Source organism: Pygocentrus nattereri, chromosome 27 (assembly GCF_015220715.1).
Source record: "Pygocentrus nattereri isolate fPygNat1 chromosome 27, fPygNat1.pri, whole genome shotgun sequence".
NCBI lineage: Eukaryota > Metazoa > Chordata > Actinopteri > Characiformes > Serrasalmidae > Pygocentrus > Pygocentrus nattereri.
In genome coordinates this window covers 22,515,898-22,535,540 of record NC_051237.1, presented here as the reverse complement: position 1 = coordinate 22,535,540, position 19,643 = coordinate 22,515,898, and the positions used below count along the sequence as shown (strand labels likewise).

Here is a 19,643-nt window from a genome sequence, read left to right as displayed (position 1 = left end):
AAACCGCTTATGCTTCTGGGTTGCGGCAGCAGTCACTGGGCGGAAGGCCACCAGTGTATCACAGAGCAGACAGACAAACATATATGCTCACTTGCACACACACACACACACACCTAGGGGCATTTAAACATGTCCAGTCGGCCTGACTGCATGTCTTTGGATTGTGGGAGAAAACCGTAGCACCTGGTGAAAACCCATGCAGGCACGGGTAGAACTCCACACACAAAGGGCCCTGGTCACCTGGCTGGTACCAAACCCAGGTGATCATGATGATTGAATTGGTTATTAATTCTTGACAAATTTTTTGAAGATGTAAGGGCCCTTTCACAGTGGCTGATCCGCAAGTCCTGTATTCGCAAGACTTGCACACTACAGTGATGTATTTACGCGATGAGCAATTTTAAAGCAGCACAATGTGTAACCCCATTTCCAAGAACGTTGAGAATGTAATGTAAATAAAATGTAAATAAAAACAAAATGCAGTGATGTGCAAATCATTTAAACCCTATATTTCATTGAAAACAGTTCAAAGACAACAAATCAAATGTTGAATAAAATGAACATTTTGAATATATATATATATATATATATATATATATATATATATATATATATTTTTTTTTTTTTTTTTTTTTTTTTAAAGATATGTCCATTTTTAATTTAAAGCCAATGAAACATTCCGAAAAAGGTGGGATAGGGGCAGTCGTGGGCTGGAGGTTATTGAACCAACCTTGTGACTGGAAGGTCGCCAGTTCGATCCCCTTGGCTGGATAGGGCTGCCCTCTGGGTAAGTGTCCTCATTGCCCCTGTGTGTGTGTGTGTGTGTGTGTGTGTGTGTGTGTGTGTGTGTGTGTGTGTGGGTTCACTCACTCACTAGTGTGTATAGATATGTGGGTTAAATGTGGAGGTCTTAATTCCTCTGTGTGCAAACACAGTTGGCTAATAGTTCTGATGTACTGCTGTGTTTCAAAACCTTTTAAGATCTGTAAGTGTTTGGGAACTGAGGAGACACTGCTGTAGTTTTGAAAATGAAACGTTTTCCTGTTGTTGCTTGATATAGGATTTCAGCTGCTCATCAGTTTGGGGTGTCCTTTATCATATTTTTCATTTCATAATGCACCGAATGTTTTCAGTGGTGACGGGTCTGGACTGCAAGCAGGTCAGTTTAGCACCCAGACTCTTGTAATAGTGAGCAATGCTGTTGTAATACATGTAGAATGTGGTTTGACATAATCAAGGCCTTCCTTGAAAAAGACGTCGTCTGGATGGCAGCATATGTTGCTGTGTGTTACGTGTTGGGCCTGGAAAGCGGGGGGGCTTTTCTCTCTTTCTCGCTTGCTCGCTTGTATGTCTCCTCCCTCGTTTGCTCCCTAGCTCCGTTACAGAATCTCCAGGAGGAGTGTAGATCTGCAGAGTCGATCTCCAGGAGGGGTTTAGATCTGCAGAGTCGATCTCCAGGAGGGGTTTAGGTTTGCAGAGTCGATCTCCAGGAGGGGTTTAGGTCTGCAGAGTCGATCTCCAGGAGGGGTTTAGGTCTCCAGAGTTGATCTCCAGGACTGCCATTCTGACAGTGACAATTCTGACTTGTTAAGTTTGCAGATGACACTACCCCGCTCAGTCTCATCTCAAACGTTGATCAGTTCACATATTGTGAGGGAGTCATGATATGACTCCCTCCCTGTATGGCTGGTGTCATGGTATGGAGCTAACAACCTGGACCTAAACACAAAAAAACTGTGGAGATGATCATTGATTTCAGAAGGAAACTCCCCCCACTGCTGCTGCTGGAAATGCAGAGCTGCACAGTTAGCAGAACAGAGTCTTACGAATTCCCGGGTGTCACCATTCAGCAGAATTTCAAATGGGACAGACACAGCACTGCAGTTATGAAGAAGGCCCAGCAAGACATTTTGGCTGCCTCAAGCACTACTTGTCCAGTTTTACACTGCCATAATATAGTCCACCATCACCAGTGCTGGACAGTAACTAACTAAATGTAATTGGTTTTCCCATTCTGGGCGACTTTTTACTTTCACTCTCCTACATTTCAGAGTCTAATATCTGACTTTTTCCTCCGCTACATTTTGAGAAATCTGTCGTTCCTTTTAGTTTTCCTTTTAGTTTTAGCACAAAATCTCTTGGTGCTGAAGCATTAAGAGTTCCTTTCAGTGGAACTAATGGGCCGGGGATTGCCAGACGGAGAAGCGTGATTGGTCACTCCAGAGAACACGTCTCCACTGCTCTAGAGTCCAGTGGCGGCGCTTTACACCACTGCATTCCACGCTTTGCACTGCGCTTGGTGATGTAAGGCTTGGATGCAGCTGCTCGGCCATGGAAACCCATTCCATGAAGCTCTCTACGGTGTCCTTGAGCTGAAGGCCACATGATGTTTGGAGGTCTGTAGTGATCGACTCTGCAGAAAGTTGGTGACCTCTGCGCACTCTGCCCCTCAGCATCCGCTGACCCCGCTCTGTCATTTTACGTGACCGACCACTTCGTGGCTGAGTTGCTGTCGTTCCCAATTGCTTCCACTTTATTATAATCCCACTGACAGTTGACTGTGGAATATTTTGTAGTAAGGAAATTTCACGTCTGGACTTTTTGCACAGGTGGCGTCCGATCACGGTACCACCATCAGCTTCCAGCCTGTTTCCCCTCAGCTATAAATTCATCGCACATGAGAAATGGCTTCTCTGAAATTGTATTTTTTCCCAACTTCTGAAGACCCCCACCCAGAACTCGCTGCCTTAGGATGCTACTGTGCATTTTTTTCTGGGGCCTGGACAACCAAACAGATTACCAGGACTTGGTGCCTTAACACCCTGTCCACCCTACACCCCTTCGTCCTTTCCCTTGTCTGGTGTCGAGTCCATGAGTTGGCATGATGCATTCATACTCTGAGCTGTGTTTTCATGTTTAAATTCATTACAGAGAGTGACGCTGTTTTAGATGGATGTGTTACTGGTACGAAATCACTGAAACAGATATGGATAATATTTAGCCTAATGCTAAAGGGAGTGGTAACTAACTATATTTCTAATCTGTCAAATTCCCTCTGCCCCTTGTTTTGATAATCGGTTTCTTTTTGGTCATTGGAATTTTAAGCTGAAGTTTACTGGTCAGGTTTGAAGGGTGGGGCCTGGGGCAACTGTTTGCCCGCTGGCTCTGACTCTCTGACCACATGTCTATGTATTTTGTTCCCACTGTATACTATCACAAATCTGCTGAATTGGTTGTGTTAGAGCAGGCAAATATATTTATTTCTTTGTTTTTCTTGCCTTCATTTAGACATTCCCTAGAGGAGTAGTAGAATGTAATTGCAAGTTTGGCCTGTGGAATGTGGCAAAATTAAGGGATATCATTTGATGGCTAAAGAACAGTGTAATATTAGTTTTTACAAAAGTTTTAAATTGTGCATGTAAGTAAACTTTTCTGAAGAAATAAAAGTCACTCAGGTCTGTCTCTGTGGATGCTTTAATAATAAAAAAAGTACAATTTGCAGGGGAATGAAAAATTCAGCAAGCCGTGGAAAACATGAAACCAAAGGGTTTTTTTGTTTTGATGTAAACATAAGATTTTTATTTGCAAAACAATACGCTTTTTAATATCATATCTGCTGCGCATGATTTGTATTACTCATAATAACCTTTGAAATAGGGGTTATTGGAGTAAATCTGGGCCATCTGGAGCTTCCACATATCTTTAGCCAGAATACCATTTCTGGACTGGAATATTTTGGCCTTTGGAGAAGGTATGTAAGTTGCGCAGTGTGGACCCTCCAGACTAGGAGCACATTTACAGAATAGGAGAAAAAGAAGGTGCCATACTGGAAGTAACATCTCAGGTCAAAGGAGCACTAGCCTAGAAGGTCTCTGTTCCAAGGAGTGTCTTCATCATATACTTTGACAGTGTTTTTTTGGATGGTGGACAGCTGGGGATAGTCATTGTTTGTAATTAGTGCAATTGAATGTGCCTCTGTATGTGATTTCTACATAGGCATCCGTTTTAGAAAAGACGTCTCCATGTAAACCGTTGACTCGGAGATTAAAAACCTTCAGTGTGGCTAGACCTTTTTCAACAGGACAGCAGCTGGACAGTAGTTTGACTTCCATAACAAACACAGGCACAGCGATCTCTTGCACTATTCTGGTGCCCTATCTTACAGGACCCACAGCAAACCTTTTTAAAGGTGTTGTTACGGATATAATTTTCTACTGCCTTCTTTAGTCCGTTCCTGGCAGGGTGGTTCTTGTTCAGCACTGAATGTAGGGGGTGAAGAGTGTATGTCACCACATCTGGGATGGTCTTCAGGGAATCCAGCCACTGGTTTAGAGAATTTGGGTGCGAGTTCCTGGAGAAAAGGAGATCCTCACCATTGATGTTCCCTCCTACCATCTCTGTCTGTCGCTCATTAAACATTGAGCTGAATTGTTCAGTTGTTCTCATTTTCGTCTTTAGGTTTTGACAATATTTGGACTCTGTATACGACGTGACACTCTTGTACGTTCCTGATGCTTCCACATCCAGTCTTTGACCGCTGTATCTGTAAGTCCACTCAATGATGCTGTGCAGGTTCTGATGGCTGTTACTGCTTTCATCCTCTCACCTCCCAAATCCACTCCTGTGGTGTAGTGCATGCCAAATTTGTCGATAATGTATTTATAGGAGCGTGAATCAAGAAACCTGTAAAATGACGGGTCCGGTTATGGCGGCTTGCTGAGAGGACATGTGTTAATCTGCTCTGCTACCTCATCAACTAAATCCTTTCTAAAAACGTTTTTTTTTTTTGCGTCGGTTGTTTATCTCAACCTATCAGAAAACAGAAGGTAATGCCAACGACACAAAAAAAAGCAAGCCTAAGCCGCAAACAAACTCTTCAACCGAAGTTGTTGAACTTTGCAATGCCGACCAATAAGCCTAACTCTGCGGCTAGCGTCGAAGCTATGGAGACCGAGCATACGGCTAATGCTAGCAAGGCAGCCGAAGACACAGCACCAGGGCCGGATAACCCTGCGGTTACAGATGGCTCGCAAGCAACTTCTGAAACTATGAATGATTCCTCCTGCAAGACTACTGGTGACATACGAGGGACGACCACATATCTTCAACAGTCCTGGAGAAGCCGAAGAGTTCATCAGACAGCTCAAATAGAGTTGAAAAGTTGAGGTGAACTTGGAAGTAAATGTTCATGGGTGAGTGAAATTAACGACTATTAGTGAGCTGATCCAAAGAGGGCTCATAGGATTCAAGAGCAAGAAAGATTTGGGTCAGATGTCATCCTTGGAATAGTAGTGTATTCTGGACTGTTTTCAAACATAGTTAAGCTTATGTTGTTATTGACGAAATTGACATGTTTTCTTCTTCAAAAAGGACATCTAAAAATATGTCTCCCAATTTCCATGTGCAGTTTTATTTTAAACAGTGAACATACCACATAATGTTAAGTTAAGTGTTAGGTAAAAGGTAAACATCCCGTATATGTTCTTCACTTTTATATGGAGAAAGACACAGTTTACAGTCAGGTGACGTGTTTTTTGAAAAAAAGGTTCGTACACATGAGGTAGCAGATGTTAGATTTAGAACTATTTGAAAAGCAGTTTTGCTGATCCTCATCTTAGAGAGGACCAGTTAGCTATTTGGGGAACCCTAAGATTTAAAAGGGGAACACTCAGACTATGGAGCCTGAGTGGGAGGCCATTGTTGGTTTCGGGTTGTTATTTGTTCTTTATTTAATTTTTCTTTCCTTACAAGAAATAACTTGGGGTAAAAGTTATGTTATCAATCTAATCTTTTTCTTTCTCACAGGTGTGATTATAAAAGATCTAAAAGATGGGAAATTGGTCTCTACCTATCTAAATAAAAATTAAAATTACGTCATGGAATTGCAGAGGGTTACAAAAACTGAAGAAGATTAAACAAGTAATGAACAGAATTAAATTAATGCAATCTAATATAGTCTTTCTTCAAGAAACACATTTGATGCACAAAGACGAGCTGAAAATAAAAAGAAGATGGAAAGGAAATATTTTTTCTGCCCCTTTTAACTCCCAGGCAAGAGGGGTCATGATATTGATTCATGAATCTATTCCACTGCAGGTGAATAAGCTCATTAAAGACAATTTGGGGCGATATATTATTGCCCATGGAACTCTACTTAGGGAGGAATTAGTTTTGGTAAATATTTATGCCCCAAATGTAGATGATCCCATTTTTTTTCAGAATCTGTTTCTGACCTTATCTACGTTCTCTGGAAGTTATATAATAGCAGGTGACTTTAACTGTACCTTAGACCCAGTGAGAGACAAGAGCTCAGGTGTGGACCAATCACACGGACAAAGTAGGAGGGTAATACACCATTTTATGAAAGAATTAAATCTAATAGATATTTGGAGAGAAATCAACCCCAAAGATGTAAAATTTTCCTGTTACTCTAGCACTCACAAGTCCTATTCACGGATTGATTTCTTTCTAGTGTCAACAAATTTAAAGTACAAAATTAAAGAATGCTCTTATGAAGCAATTTTAATTTCAGATCACGCCCCCAATTTTTTAGTATATCAAGAGATTAAATTGATATGGCATACCTCAAGATGGCAATTCAAACGAAAATGGCTGGAAGAACCTGGCTTTGTCTCCTACCTGGATGAGCAAATAAAATTATATTTTGAAACAAACACAACAGAAACATCTGCTAGTATAAAATGGGAAGCCTTTAAAGCATTTATTAGGGGTCAGATAATTAGTATCACAAGTACGAAAGCTAACCAGACATATCAGAGGGCGAAAACACTGGAAGCAAAAATAAAACAGAACAGTATTATTACCAATCAGGTTCCCCTGAAGTGCATCAAAATTTACTACTGTTGAGAGCACAGTATAATGAATTATCGGCATCCAAAGCAATGACAAGCCTATAACGACTCAAACAAACTTTTTATGATCAGGGGGAAAAAGCAGGGAAGGTACTTGCTTGGCGTATTAAACAGTTACAGAATGGAAGGAGTATTACTTCTTTACAAAATAAACAAGGAGAGGAAATTGTAGACCCAGTGGAAATAAATGAAACATTCTGGATATTTTATGAAGAACTCTATAGGTCAGAAACTCCTCATGAAATTCCAAAATTAAGAGAATTTCTAGATAAAATGCATTTACCCTCAATACCAGAAGTACTTAAAATGGATTTAGAGCAAGATATAACCTTGGAGGAAATATCCTCAGCAATTGATAGTATAAGTGTAGGAAAAACACCAGGACCAGATGGTCTACCTATTGAAATCTATAAAAAGTTTAAGAAAAGATTGCAGACTCCTCTTTTAGAAATGTTTAAGGAATCATTTATTGAGGGAATTCTTCCACCCTCTCTAAGAGGAGCTTTGATTACCTTGTTGCCAAACCCTGGTAAACTAAATAATAAATGTGAGAATTTGAGGCCAATTAGCCTTCTGAATGCAGATGCAAAGGTGTTATGCAAGATTTTAACTAGAAGGATTGAGGAAACAATACCAGTGATAATAGGAAAGGATCAGAACGGGTTTGTTCGGGGCAGACAGGGCTTCCACAATGTCAGAAGAGTGTTAAACATACTTTATTACAAAAGGATGCACCAGATACAGCTTTGCTTTCACTGGACGCTGAAAAAGCCTTTGACCGCGTGGAGTGGCCCTACTTATTTGAAATTCTTGAACGTTTTGGGCTGGGTGAAAATTTTTGCAAATGGATAAATTTGCTCTATACAGAACCATATGCAGAAATACAGACTAATGGAATTGTTTCAAAAGCTATTCAGGTGAAGCGGGGGTGTAGACAAGGGGATCCTCTGTCTCCACTATTGTTTATCATGGCAATAGAACCATTTGCAATTGCAGTAAGGAATCATATCAACATTTCTGGAATAAATATAGGAGATCAGGAACACCACCTAGCATTATATGCAGATGATGTCATTCTTTTTCTTAGGGATTTGGGGAAGTCTATCCCTGCCTTGTTGGATTTGATTAACACATTTGGGAAGATCTCGGGTTATAAAATAAATAAATCTAAAACTTCTATAATGCTATTAAATCATGCAGAAAGAAAAAATCCACCTGAGGTGACCCTCCAATTCAATAATGTGGACTGTTTCACATATTTAGGCATTAAAATTGTACCAAATCTTGAGAATATTGTAGAAACTAACTACAAACCTTTGTTACAAGAAATTTCAAATTCACTAGACAGAAGGATATCAATACCAATGTCACTAATAGGGAAAATTAATGTTCTTAAAATGAATATACTGCCTAAACTGTTGTATTTGTTTCAAAATTTGCCATTACCACCACCAAATAACTTCTTTTCGTATTTAAAGACCCTTTTTACGCGTTTTCTATGGAACAACAGACGTTCCAGGTTGCGCATGTCATTGATGTACTTACCCTATGATAGAGGGTGGCTTAGATGTCCCAATATCCTCTGGTACTATTGGGCAGCACAGCTAAGGGGATTGATGTTCTACTTTACAGAAAAAGATGCTCCCTTGTGGAGAGAGATGGAAGGCCATCGTTTGGGCCTACCCCTTCCCATTTACCTTTACTGGCAAAAATCTTAAAAAAAGCACTAAGAATCTAAACTAAGAAGTTAGAAATATGATTGTTGTATGGCATCAAGTAAAAAAATATTTGGGACAAAATGACTCTCTCTCTTTGTTTAGTCCGATATGGGGCAATGAATCATTTCCATCTGGGAGGTATGATGGGGGGTTTAAAATCTGGGCTAAAAAAGGAATAGAAGCAATAGCAGATTTATATAATACCGACAGTGAATTGCTTATGTCATTTGAAGAAATAGCCGATAAATATAGTATATCACGTAACCATTTTTTCAAATATTTACAAGTGAGAAACACAACATAATCAGTCACTTTCTATTCCTGTTTTGTCCAAAATAGAAAAATTAATGGTTAAGAATTGTTTGGGGAGAGGTATCATTTCCAACATATATAACCTTTTAATGGGTGAATCCTTAGAATCATCGATAGAGAGATTGGAGGCATGGAGAAGGGACCTACAGGAGGACATCTCCGTTGAGGATTGGGAGAAGGCATGCAATAGAGCTCACTCACAAACAATAAACTTGTGTCTTAAATTAATACAATATAATTGGCTGCTACGTACATATATAACTCCAGAAAGGCTCAATACATTCAATAGTGCTATACCTGATGTGTGTATCGAGTGTGGTAAAGAAAAAGGGACACTCTTTCACTGTCTGTGGCAGTGTGCCTATATAAGACGATACTGGGAAGCACTGAGGGACTGTATCCAGGACATCCTGCGTATACAGATACCATGGGACCCAAAGCTCTTCCTATTGGGTACATATCCAATGAATTACAAAATTAGGAAAAGACATCAACAGTTTCTAGAAATTGGTATATTATTAGCTAAAAGAGTTATTGCTGTATCATGGAAAAGAACAAGTGTGCCAGGTATAGATAAATGGTTAGGTGAATTATCTACAACTCTGCCCTTAGAAAAAATGTCTTATGCTATCAAAGGTAAATACTCGTCCTTTTATAGTATTTGGGGTCCATTCGTCAAATATCTAGAGAATACTGATTTAACTCAAATGTTGTAAGAACATAAAATATAAGTAACCCTCTGCAACTTAAAATATATAACACCATTTGTTTTTCCCCATCTAATGCTCAGAAGTAATACAAGTAAACAATGATTTGATAACTTTAATACTCTTACAATACCCTCAACTTATCTGCAATTATTTTAAATTTCATGTGCATGTGTATGTGTATGTATGTATATGTGCATGTATGTGTATGGACATGCGTGCGGTATGTGTATGTATATGTATGTACATGCATATGTAGGTGAATTATGTTTTAATATATATATATATATATATATTTTTTTTTTTTTTTAACTTTTTTTTGGGGGGGTGTCTAGATATGTTCATAATGTTGTGGTAAACATGACATTTTGTTAAAATCAATAAAGACAATGTTAGCAAAAAAAAAAAGAAACCTGTAAAATGCAATGTAAACTAAAGTTGTTGCTGGCCTTCATTGTGTTGAATGGCTGTAGCTACAGGCAAGTAACTACAAAAGGTTGTTAGGTTTTGTGGGAATAGTACGGTTTTAATCAGTTAACAAGGCAACCTCTAGTGGATTTCTTATGATCTGGTGTTTCTGTCTGAAACGCGGGGGAGCGATGATGAGGCGGATGCATACGCTGAGAGAAACGAGATTTATTAGGGGCAAATCCATAATCAGGGTCTAAATAGTCCAGGATCAAAGAGCCAACACAGAGAGATCGAGAGACAGACATGACAAAAAGGAACACAGACTAAACTCACAACGGAGGCCAGAAGAAACAACACCATGCAAAGATCAGCAAATAAATACAAGAACAACAAGGGTTAACAAGGCACAGGTGAAAGCAATCAAGGGTGAAGTCTAGAAACAAGGGGGCAGAACAGGGAAGAATCAAAGCAAGGAAGCACATGGACAAGACCAGAAGTAAACATAATCACATGGAGGACTGGGAGGGGCCATTCGCGACACTATCATATATTTAAGATGTCTATCTCAGCACTGTATAGGGACCTGGAAACCTGGCCTGAAAATTAGACCCCACAATAGTTAATAGCATAAATAGTACCTGATCTTCTTCACAAGAAGTGTCTCGAGTCCATGATTTGTGTACGTTGTCCACCTCTGTCTAAGAGTTACCCATACTTGCCTATTAAATTCACACACCTCATAGAGTCTCCTACAAAAATGGCTGATATAACCGAAAAACATTGTTCCAATTATTTATCAAAAGGGACGACGGACCATGCACAGTATGTCCAAAAAGAAAACTTTGGCTAAAACCAATCCTCTCATGAGTAGCTACTCTAGCTGCTAAAAATAACCAGGGCAATCCAATTTACCAGTCTTCACCAATCTGGACACAATAATCTCATAGTATGGACTGAGCATCTGATGGAAGCACTCCACTACTCCCTGACTCTGGGCATGATATGCAGTAGCTTTATTGTGTTTTTTATTAAGTGACTTTAAAATTTGACCAAATATACTGGAAGTAAAATTAGGCTCGATATACCAAAAACTGAAGCAAACTGAGTCGAGGTTTGGAAGTAATTGCATGAATAAACTGCAGGAAGTCTAGTAGCCTGACAAATTACAGTTGGCAGATACTTGTTTCCCACTTTAGACCTCAGCAATGTATCAACACAATCCACAATAAGATGCTCAAATGCGTTATAACGGGAATCGGTGCAGTTTGAACACTTGGTTAGGTTTTCCACTTAACTGTCAAGCATGCCATGATTTAGTATTAGCAGACACATCCCTTTTAAGCCTTTAATGCTTACAAGTAGCTGACACTGAGACTGAACAAACAGGCTGAATAAAGAGAGACTGAGACTAAACAAACAGGCTGAATAAAGAGAGACTGAGACTAAACAAACAGGCTGAATAAAGAGACACTGAGACTAAACAAACAGGCTGAATAAAGAGAGACTGAGACTAAACAAACAGGCAGAATAAAGAGAGACTGAGACTGAACAAACAGGCTGAATAAAGAGAGACTGAGACTAAACAAATAGGCTGAATAAAGAGAGACTGAGACTAAACAAACAGGCTGAATAAAGAGAGACTGAGACTAAACAAACAGGCTGAATAAAGAGAGACTGAGACTGAACAAATAGGCTGAATAAAGAGAGACTGAGACTAAACAAATAGGCTGAATACAGAGACACTGAGACTAAACAAATAGGCTGAATAAAGAGACACTGAGACTAAACAAATTGGCTGAATAAAGAGAGATTGAGACTAAACAAATAGGCTGAATAAATGAAAATGCAGTTTATTTATGGCTTGCTTGTGAAATGTGGTGTGAAATGCTCAAGATAAGCCGCCACCACAGTCAATTAGTCATATGTGAACGAAACAGGCCTACTGAGTAACTTTTCTTCAGACAAATGTATGATAACTAAAGGAAAGGTAATGCGAGAAAGAGAGAGCACATGTTTGCAACCTACTTAACTTGATCTGCTTTTCTTTTTATACATACATAAAGAAATATATTTATATTTATATTAAGGAATACATTCATATATGGGACCAAATTGCTTGGGTGTCACTGCAAGCGACAGAGAGAGACAGAGAGCACGTCACTGCAAGCGACAGAGAGCGACAGAGAGCGCGTCACTGCGGTAAAGTTTGTTGTGCTATCAGCATTTAAATCAACAAGAAGCGGTAAGTGGCTAAATATCATGGCTTCTGCTGGTTGTTTCGTCTGCTCAGAGTGTGGCATGTTTAGCTTAACGCCCTTTTCCGCCTCTAGTGATAGCGATAGCGTTTGTGCTAAGTGCCAGTTAGTTAGCTGTTTGGTGGAGAAGGTCGACCAGTTAGAAGTGCGTATCCGGGGATTATTAAGGGATAGGCAGCCAGAGGCAGCGTTAGCAGCCCCCGGTACCCTAGGGAGAGTTAGCACCCCCTCGACTCCGGCGTCAGAGCCCTCACAGCGGGGCGAATGGGTGACGACTCGGCGGTCTAGCCGGAAAGCTAAGGCTAATGCTAACGCTGAGGCCAAAGCTAGCCCACCGGAACACCACGCTCCTCCCATTCGCGTGTCAAACAGGTTTGCACTTCTGGTCATAGGAGACGCGATTGTTCGACACGTGAAGTTAGCTACTCCGTTAGGGGCACCAGCGGTTACAGTTAGATGCTTATCGGGAGCCAGAGCGCCGGACATTAGTGGCAACCTTAAATTAGCCGATAGGAGATATTCGAGGATAGTCATCCATTTAGGGGCCAATGATATCCGTCTGCGGCAGTCAGAGATAACTAAGGCTAATATTAGAGAGGTGATTAAACAGGCCCAGACGATGTCCGATGCCGTAATCTGCTCTGGCCCCATCCCAATGCGGCGCGGCGCTGAGGCCTACAGCAGGCTTACGGCGTTAAACTGCTGGATGTCCAAGTGGTGTTCCGAAAATCAAGTGGGCTTTATAGATAATTGGTTACGATTTGAGGGCAAGCCTGGTCTTATAGGTAGGGATGGTGTCCACCCCACGCGGGTGTCCACCCCACGCGTCCACCTCACTTGTTCAGTTTAGCTTTTGGTAGGTAATGTTCCCCCTTAGATAAAGGCAGCAGATCCAGGGGTCCATGGACACAGGGAATTATAGTAAACTGAGACGCTGGTGCTGTCGTCCCGCTGCTCGCACGCGGTCACTCAAGTTTGTGGACGGTGGAGTGGAGGGATGCCAAACTGAGTGCTGCCGTGTCTGTGTGTCCTTCTGGTTCTCTCCTTTTAGTTAAGCTGTCATAGTCAGATCTGCCGGAGTCGTTAGCCACACTCTGTAAATGTTTACATTCCCTGTTTATGTACAAACGGATAGAACAAAACTAATTCCATTTACCTGCTTTTTTTCCGAGTATACAACCGCCCACATGTCCGGCTGGACACTGAAGGACGACTGACTGCCGAGCCCCCCTGCTACCCACTTCAGACCAGCTGCCCACATGTTGTGACAACATCCGTTGTAAAAAGCACTATACAAATAAATTTGATTTGATTTGATTTGATATAATAAGTATCTTCCTCGGTCGTCTGCCTTCACACACATATCAACTTGAGTGACATCCCAGCCTTAATCTATAGGGTTTAATATGATGTCGACCCACCCTTTGCAGCTATAACAGCTTCACCTCTTCTGGGAAGGCTTTCCACAAGGGTTAGGAGTGTGCTTATGGGAATTTTTGACCGTTCTTCCAGAAGGGCATTTGTGAGGTCAGACACTGATGTTGGACGAGAAGGCCTGGCTCGCAGTCTCCACTCACATTCATCTCAGAGGTGTTCTATCAGGTTGAGGTCAGGACTCTGTGCAGGCCAGTCAAGTTCTTCCACACCAAACTCGCTCATCCATGTCTTTATGGACCTGCTTTGTGCACTGGTGTGCAGTCATGTTGGAACAGGAAGGGGCCGTCCCCAAATTGTTCCCACAAAGCTGGGAGTATGAAATTGTCCAAAATCTCTTGGTGCTGAAGCATTAAGAGCTTAAGGTGATTGGAACACCTGAATTCAATGATTTTAGATGGGTGAGTGAATACTTTTGGCAATATAGTGAGGAGGGCCTGGGTTCGATTCCCCGGCCAGGCGACCAGGGTCGTCTCTGTGTGGAGTTCTCATGTTCTCTCTGTGTCTGCGTGGGTTTCCTCTGGGTTCTCTGGTTCCCTCCCACAGTCCAAAGACGTGTAGTCAGGCCAATTGGACATGCTACAGTGCCCCTAGATGTGAGTGTGTGTGTGATTGTGTATGTCTGTCTGTCTGTCTGCCCTGTGATGTACTGGCGACCTGTCCAGGGTGTATCCTGCCTCCGCCCAATGACCGCTGGGATAGGCTCCAGCACCCGCCCCCCCCGCGACCCCCCCGCGACCTGAGGGAGACGCGGCTTAAAAAAATGGATGGATGGATGGATATATATATATATATATATATATTTTAATATACATACTATATTGCCAAAAGTATTAGTAGTAGTTCTTAAAACATGTATTATATTGTGAGCACAAAGCAGGAAAGAAAATACCAGATCAATAAAATATTATTAATTAGATGATATTGGTAACACATTTTGATCAGTGCATAAACTCTTCCAATACAGAATAGACTCTTTTAAATGTGTGTGGGGCGGACATGGAGATCTTTCATTGTTTACTTGTAGCAAACATATCCAGTCACGTAGAGGCTGTACTTCAGCCTGGTTCTCTCTCACTATGAATTATTTACATGCTTCAAAATGGTGCTATATTACAGCGACCAAGAGGGAGATAATAGGAAGGAAGTAAAATAGGAAGAAATTCTGAGACACACAACTTACTAATCAAAAACTTTTACTTTTATGGTCTTCAGGGTGGATATTGAGAATGACCTGACTGATTGTTGTTATGGGAACATGAGGCAGAATGGAAATGAACTCTGATATTTTGTATTAATATAATCAGGTAAAATATGTTCTCCATTATTTGATAAATTAGGACGCCACTGTCTCTGCGTGTGTGTCTCTGAGTTGAGGCGCTAGCGGGAAATGATGGTGTAAACAGACGGGTGAAAACCCCCTGCTGTGAAAACAGTTCACACCTCTGTACAAAGATGGCAGTGCTTAGATAAAATAACCAACTTCCGCTTTCAGTTGTAAAGGACTTTGAATGAAAGCAGTGTTTGAAATGTGCCATATAAATAAACTGGCCTTGCCTTTCCTTTCTTCATATTGTAGCGTCTAAGAACAAAGAACAAGTAGAAGGCAACATTGTTCATGTGGACAAATGCTCTTTTATTGAACAGGCTGTCCAGTGATATTGAATACAGCAGGATAGCAGACAGGTCACTTCTAGGTACATGATTTTGTTGTTTATCAAACAGCAATGATGTGAAGATGATGGCCCTAATATAAATGATCTCATATGTGTGGAACAGAAAGAGAGAGAGTGAGGGGCTCATCTCCTGTGGGACCTTGGGCTTTAGACCTGGGTCCCCTTAGCTTAAACATTCCATATGAAATTTCAGATGCCTCATATTTCACTTTATGGTAGGTGCCAACACCCACTCTAACTACCACACAGCCCAGCACAATAAAGCACAAATAATGCATTAACACACGTCCAACTAACAACCAGCAACATTAACAAGTCCAGGTCTTACCAGGAGAGATGTGCCTTTCTGCACAGACTACAAGGATGCATTGGGCCATCTGCAGTGGTGGACAGTAACTAAGTAAATGTAATTCGTCACTGTACTTAAGTAGTGTTTTGTGTATCTGTACTTTACTGAAATTTTTACTTTTTCCATTCACTCCACTAGATTTCAGGATTCCATGGGGAGACCCCATGGACCCTCACAGAGCAGCTACTATTTGGGTGGTGGATCATTCTCAGCACTGCAGTAACCCTGACGTGGTGGTGGTGTGTTAGTGTGTGTTGCGCTAACACAATAGCAAAATTAATAAAGATTTGACTATTAAGATTGATACATTTTTGATAAATAAGACTTGAATTAATATACAACCGTGAATAAAAATAATAAAGAGCCTCTCTTTGGACATGAGTGCTCAGATTAACAAATAATGAGTTCTGTGTGGGTTGTAGGGTTGATATAGAGCATGCAGTGACTCCGTCAGGCCGAGCTGTTACATCCTAACTAAAAGACGGAAGCACAGACTCCCTAAGATGTCAGCGCTCCTCCATTCCACCATCAACAAACCTGGGTGAGAGCAGTGGGATGACAGCACCAACATCTCAGTTCATCATAATGCTCTATGTCCAAAAACGTCCTGGTCTGCACCTTTTATGTCAGAGGATGAACTAATCACCAAAAGCTTGACTAAGCAAGTAGCCTAGACTTGAAATCTGACACCACAATAGAGCTTTTGAAGCCAATTTATTGAAACCAACTGGAAGCTAAAGAGAGTAGAATCCTAACTGGTGCAAATGTAAAGGTGTTTACAAGGAATTGGGAATTGCTGATAAATCTCACAACCAAATCATGCCAGAATATATGAATATATGGACCTACAGAATGTATGTATTCAATGAGTCACTGAATTTTAACCCCTTAAGTCACTCTCAGAACTACAGGCCTTTAGCTTAACAAAGCAGCTGCATGGTAATTACCAAATAATTTATAGTACACACATCGTCTAAGCCGCTTATCCTTCTGGCTCGTGGGTCATTTATAGTAGTTATGGAACAAATATAATTAATAACTTAATAACAAACCTTCAGCATATGGGATTTTTTATTTCCATGCCCTTACATTTTGGGAAGGACAGAAGCATCACTGATGAGAGGCTCAGCTCTCACAAAGCACAATGTGCTATTTTAATGTGATAATTGCACCCCCTTGTGGAGAGAGTGAGGTACAAGCCAGTCCATAATAGCTGAAAAACCCCACTACATTTCAGGGAACTGCAAACCAGTTTCTTCCACAGATTTACCTGTGGACTTCTCTGTAGTACAATACTTAAGCTCAGCTTATCTGTAAAATCATCACTTGTATTGCTTTTAATGGTTTTCTCAGATGGTTTAACTCATCCAGCATCTCCTTTCCCTACACTGCAAAGCCTCCTTTATACATCGTTCTGTATATAAAATATTATTTTACTCCACAAGCCTGGAACAAATGCAGCTATAATGCCTAATCCTAAAATGGACTGTCTAGGAGAGCCTGTCTTAAGATCTTCATTGACTTACTTTGTGATGAAAGTCAAAGAATCACTAGCCACATTTACAGGCAGCCTAATAATCCGTTAATAATCCGACTAATAGCTCAATCAGAATAAAACACGTCTATGTAAACACCTCAATTGTAATAGTCTAGTCCGATTGAGGCCATTCAGAATACAATTTCTACCCGATTGAACAAGGTGGGTAATCCTATAAATAATCTGTTAAATAGAAGAATAATATCCATGTAAACGCTTGTATCCAATTACATTCCCTATCGGAAAGTTTAAATCCGTTCTGCATAGTGAAAGTTTATACCGTTCAACACAGCAGAACAACTCTGCAGAAACTGGTCTGCAGAGGAGACGGAGTTCATGCTCTGATCTTTAAAAGACGGCGGTGGGACGGAAATCCAGCTTACGTGTCTCAGAACACAACGTCTTCCTCTCGGCCTTCTTTAATAAGGACATGCGAAGGACGTTTTCCTGAGTCCAACCTCATTTTAAAAGCAATTAAAAACACAAGCACTGCTCACTGCTGCTCATCTCATGCTGACTGGACCTCACGTGATGCTCACTGTCATGGTAAGTGGTTCTCCACGCTTGTGCATCATTTTGCGTTGGATTACTTTTAGCGTGGATGTAAACCTATTTTCCACCAGATTATCGAATAGAGCAAGAATAAACACCTCAGTCTAAATCTGTAATTGGAATATAGTCAATCAGATTGGCAAAAATCTTTGCATGTAAACTGTGTCACTAACACCAGCTGAACAGAAAGGTGGATGAGTCCAATTTGTCATTTGGATCCTGGATCAAACCTTAAGATGCTCCTAAATCACAAACTGGCTTTTCATCTTTTAATATGCTGCTTATTAATGTTTCCATCAGCCTAATAACTGGCTTCAGATCTCATATTCTGTTGGTGGTCATACCTTAGGAGGGGTCAAAAATGAAAAAGTGCCATCCTACAAGTACTTAATGAGATAATGAGAACCTAGTGAAGAAACTGAAGGTTTGGCTGGGTTTTTATTATCGTAATAGGACCTGCCTGGATTTAGCAGCTCGGAACGGCTTTTGCACGCTATGTCCTTAAGTGTTTTGTTTTAGACTAGGTGGATTTAATTTACATGCATGCGGACTCCTCTGTACTCCACCGCTTAGAGTCTGTGTATCACAGTTCTCTGTCCTTATCCAGTTCATTGTCCCGTACGCATCTCTGCATACTTTCTGATCTGGTTTCTTGGCACTGATCTGATCTGGTTTCAGCACTGGATGGAAAGGCTTTCTCCTATGTGTAGGTGAACACGTGTAGTGGTGAAATGCCCTCTGTTCAGGTGGTAGCTCACTGAGCAGGGGAGCTACATGTGAGCCACACTGTAGCTCCACTTGTCCCTCCGGGCCTAGAGTCTGAAGCATGCCTACCAGTGACTGAATCTGAAGTACAGACTTCTCAAATGCAGCAGTATCTCCAGGTCTTATATCAGGAGAGTCCACCACCGTAGCATTCTGCTCCAGTGTACTGTGGTGCAGGCTGGCCAATGGTGTTGGGGAGAGTAAGTAGGCATCTGCGATCAGTCTTGCTTTTTTAAACTTCAGGTGATCTACTAATGCCTGGTTTTTAAACAGTTGAATCCCGCCGACTGGTCGAAGGTACTTTAGATCCACCCCGTTCTGTAAGATACAAAAATAATAAAATGGTTTAATGATTTCTTAAATAATCAATGGGATTAAACCTAAAAACAGTAATTATTAATCTCTGTGGTACAGCCCACAGCACATACACAGCATTAAATGATTAGAACTCAGCTTAAACAATTCATTTTATTTGACTTTCAATTAGTTCCATCACAACTTACTTATGTCTTGTGTCTCATCTGTATCTCAGATGTGAGTCAAGCCCAAATGTCTCATCTTAAGTACTTGTGGCAGAGGGAGGGACAGATGCTACATTTACATGATGACGAATCTTAAAGGTGCCAAATATAAAATACTGTCTATATTTGGCACAAATATAACTGTAAAAACACCTAAAGTAAGTTCAGAATCATTTCTCCATAAAGAAAGTAGTGTTGGGCGTTTCGAGTCTTTTTGGTCTGTTCATCAGGGCCATTCTTTTGGCTCTCAGATTTCTTTGTTAGCTTGATGTTTTTCATAACTACATGCCTAAAGTGTCCCGTGCATGTTACTGTCATGAATGAGGGGCTTTATATGCAGAATACATGCACGAGTTCCAGTATATGAAAGAACTCAACAGCCAAATAAACAAGTATAATGGAAAATCAACTATGTGCCATGTCCTAAACGGCATATTTATTAAGTACATACTAAGTGCGCACTACTTGACCGTTAAAGAGCTATGCACTTTCACTATGCAAGTGTGAAGTATCCACACATTCTTGGACGGACTA

At 40.8% G+C, this 19,643-nt stretch overlaps 1 pseudogene; it reads right to left on the bottom strand.

Annotated features, from left to right (window-relative positions):
- Positions 1 to 3,632: 3,632 nt before the first annotated feature.
- On the bottom strand, positions 3,633 to 18,651 carry LOC108413456 (annotated as a pseudogene).
- Between the last annotated feature and the right edge of the window lie 992 nt (positions 18,652 to 19,643).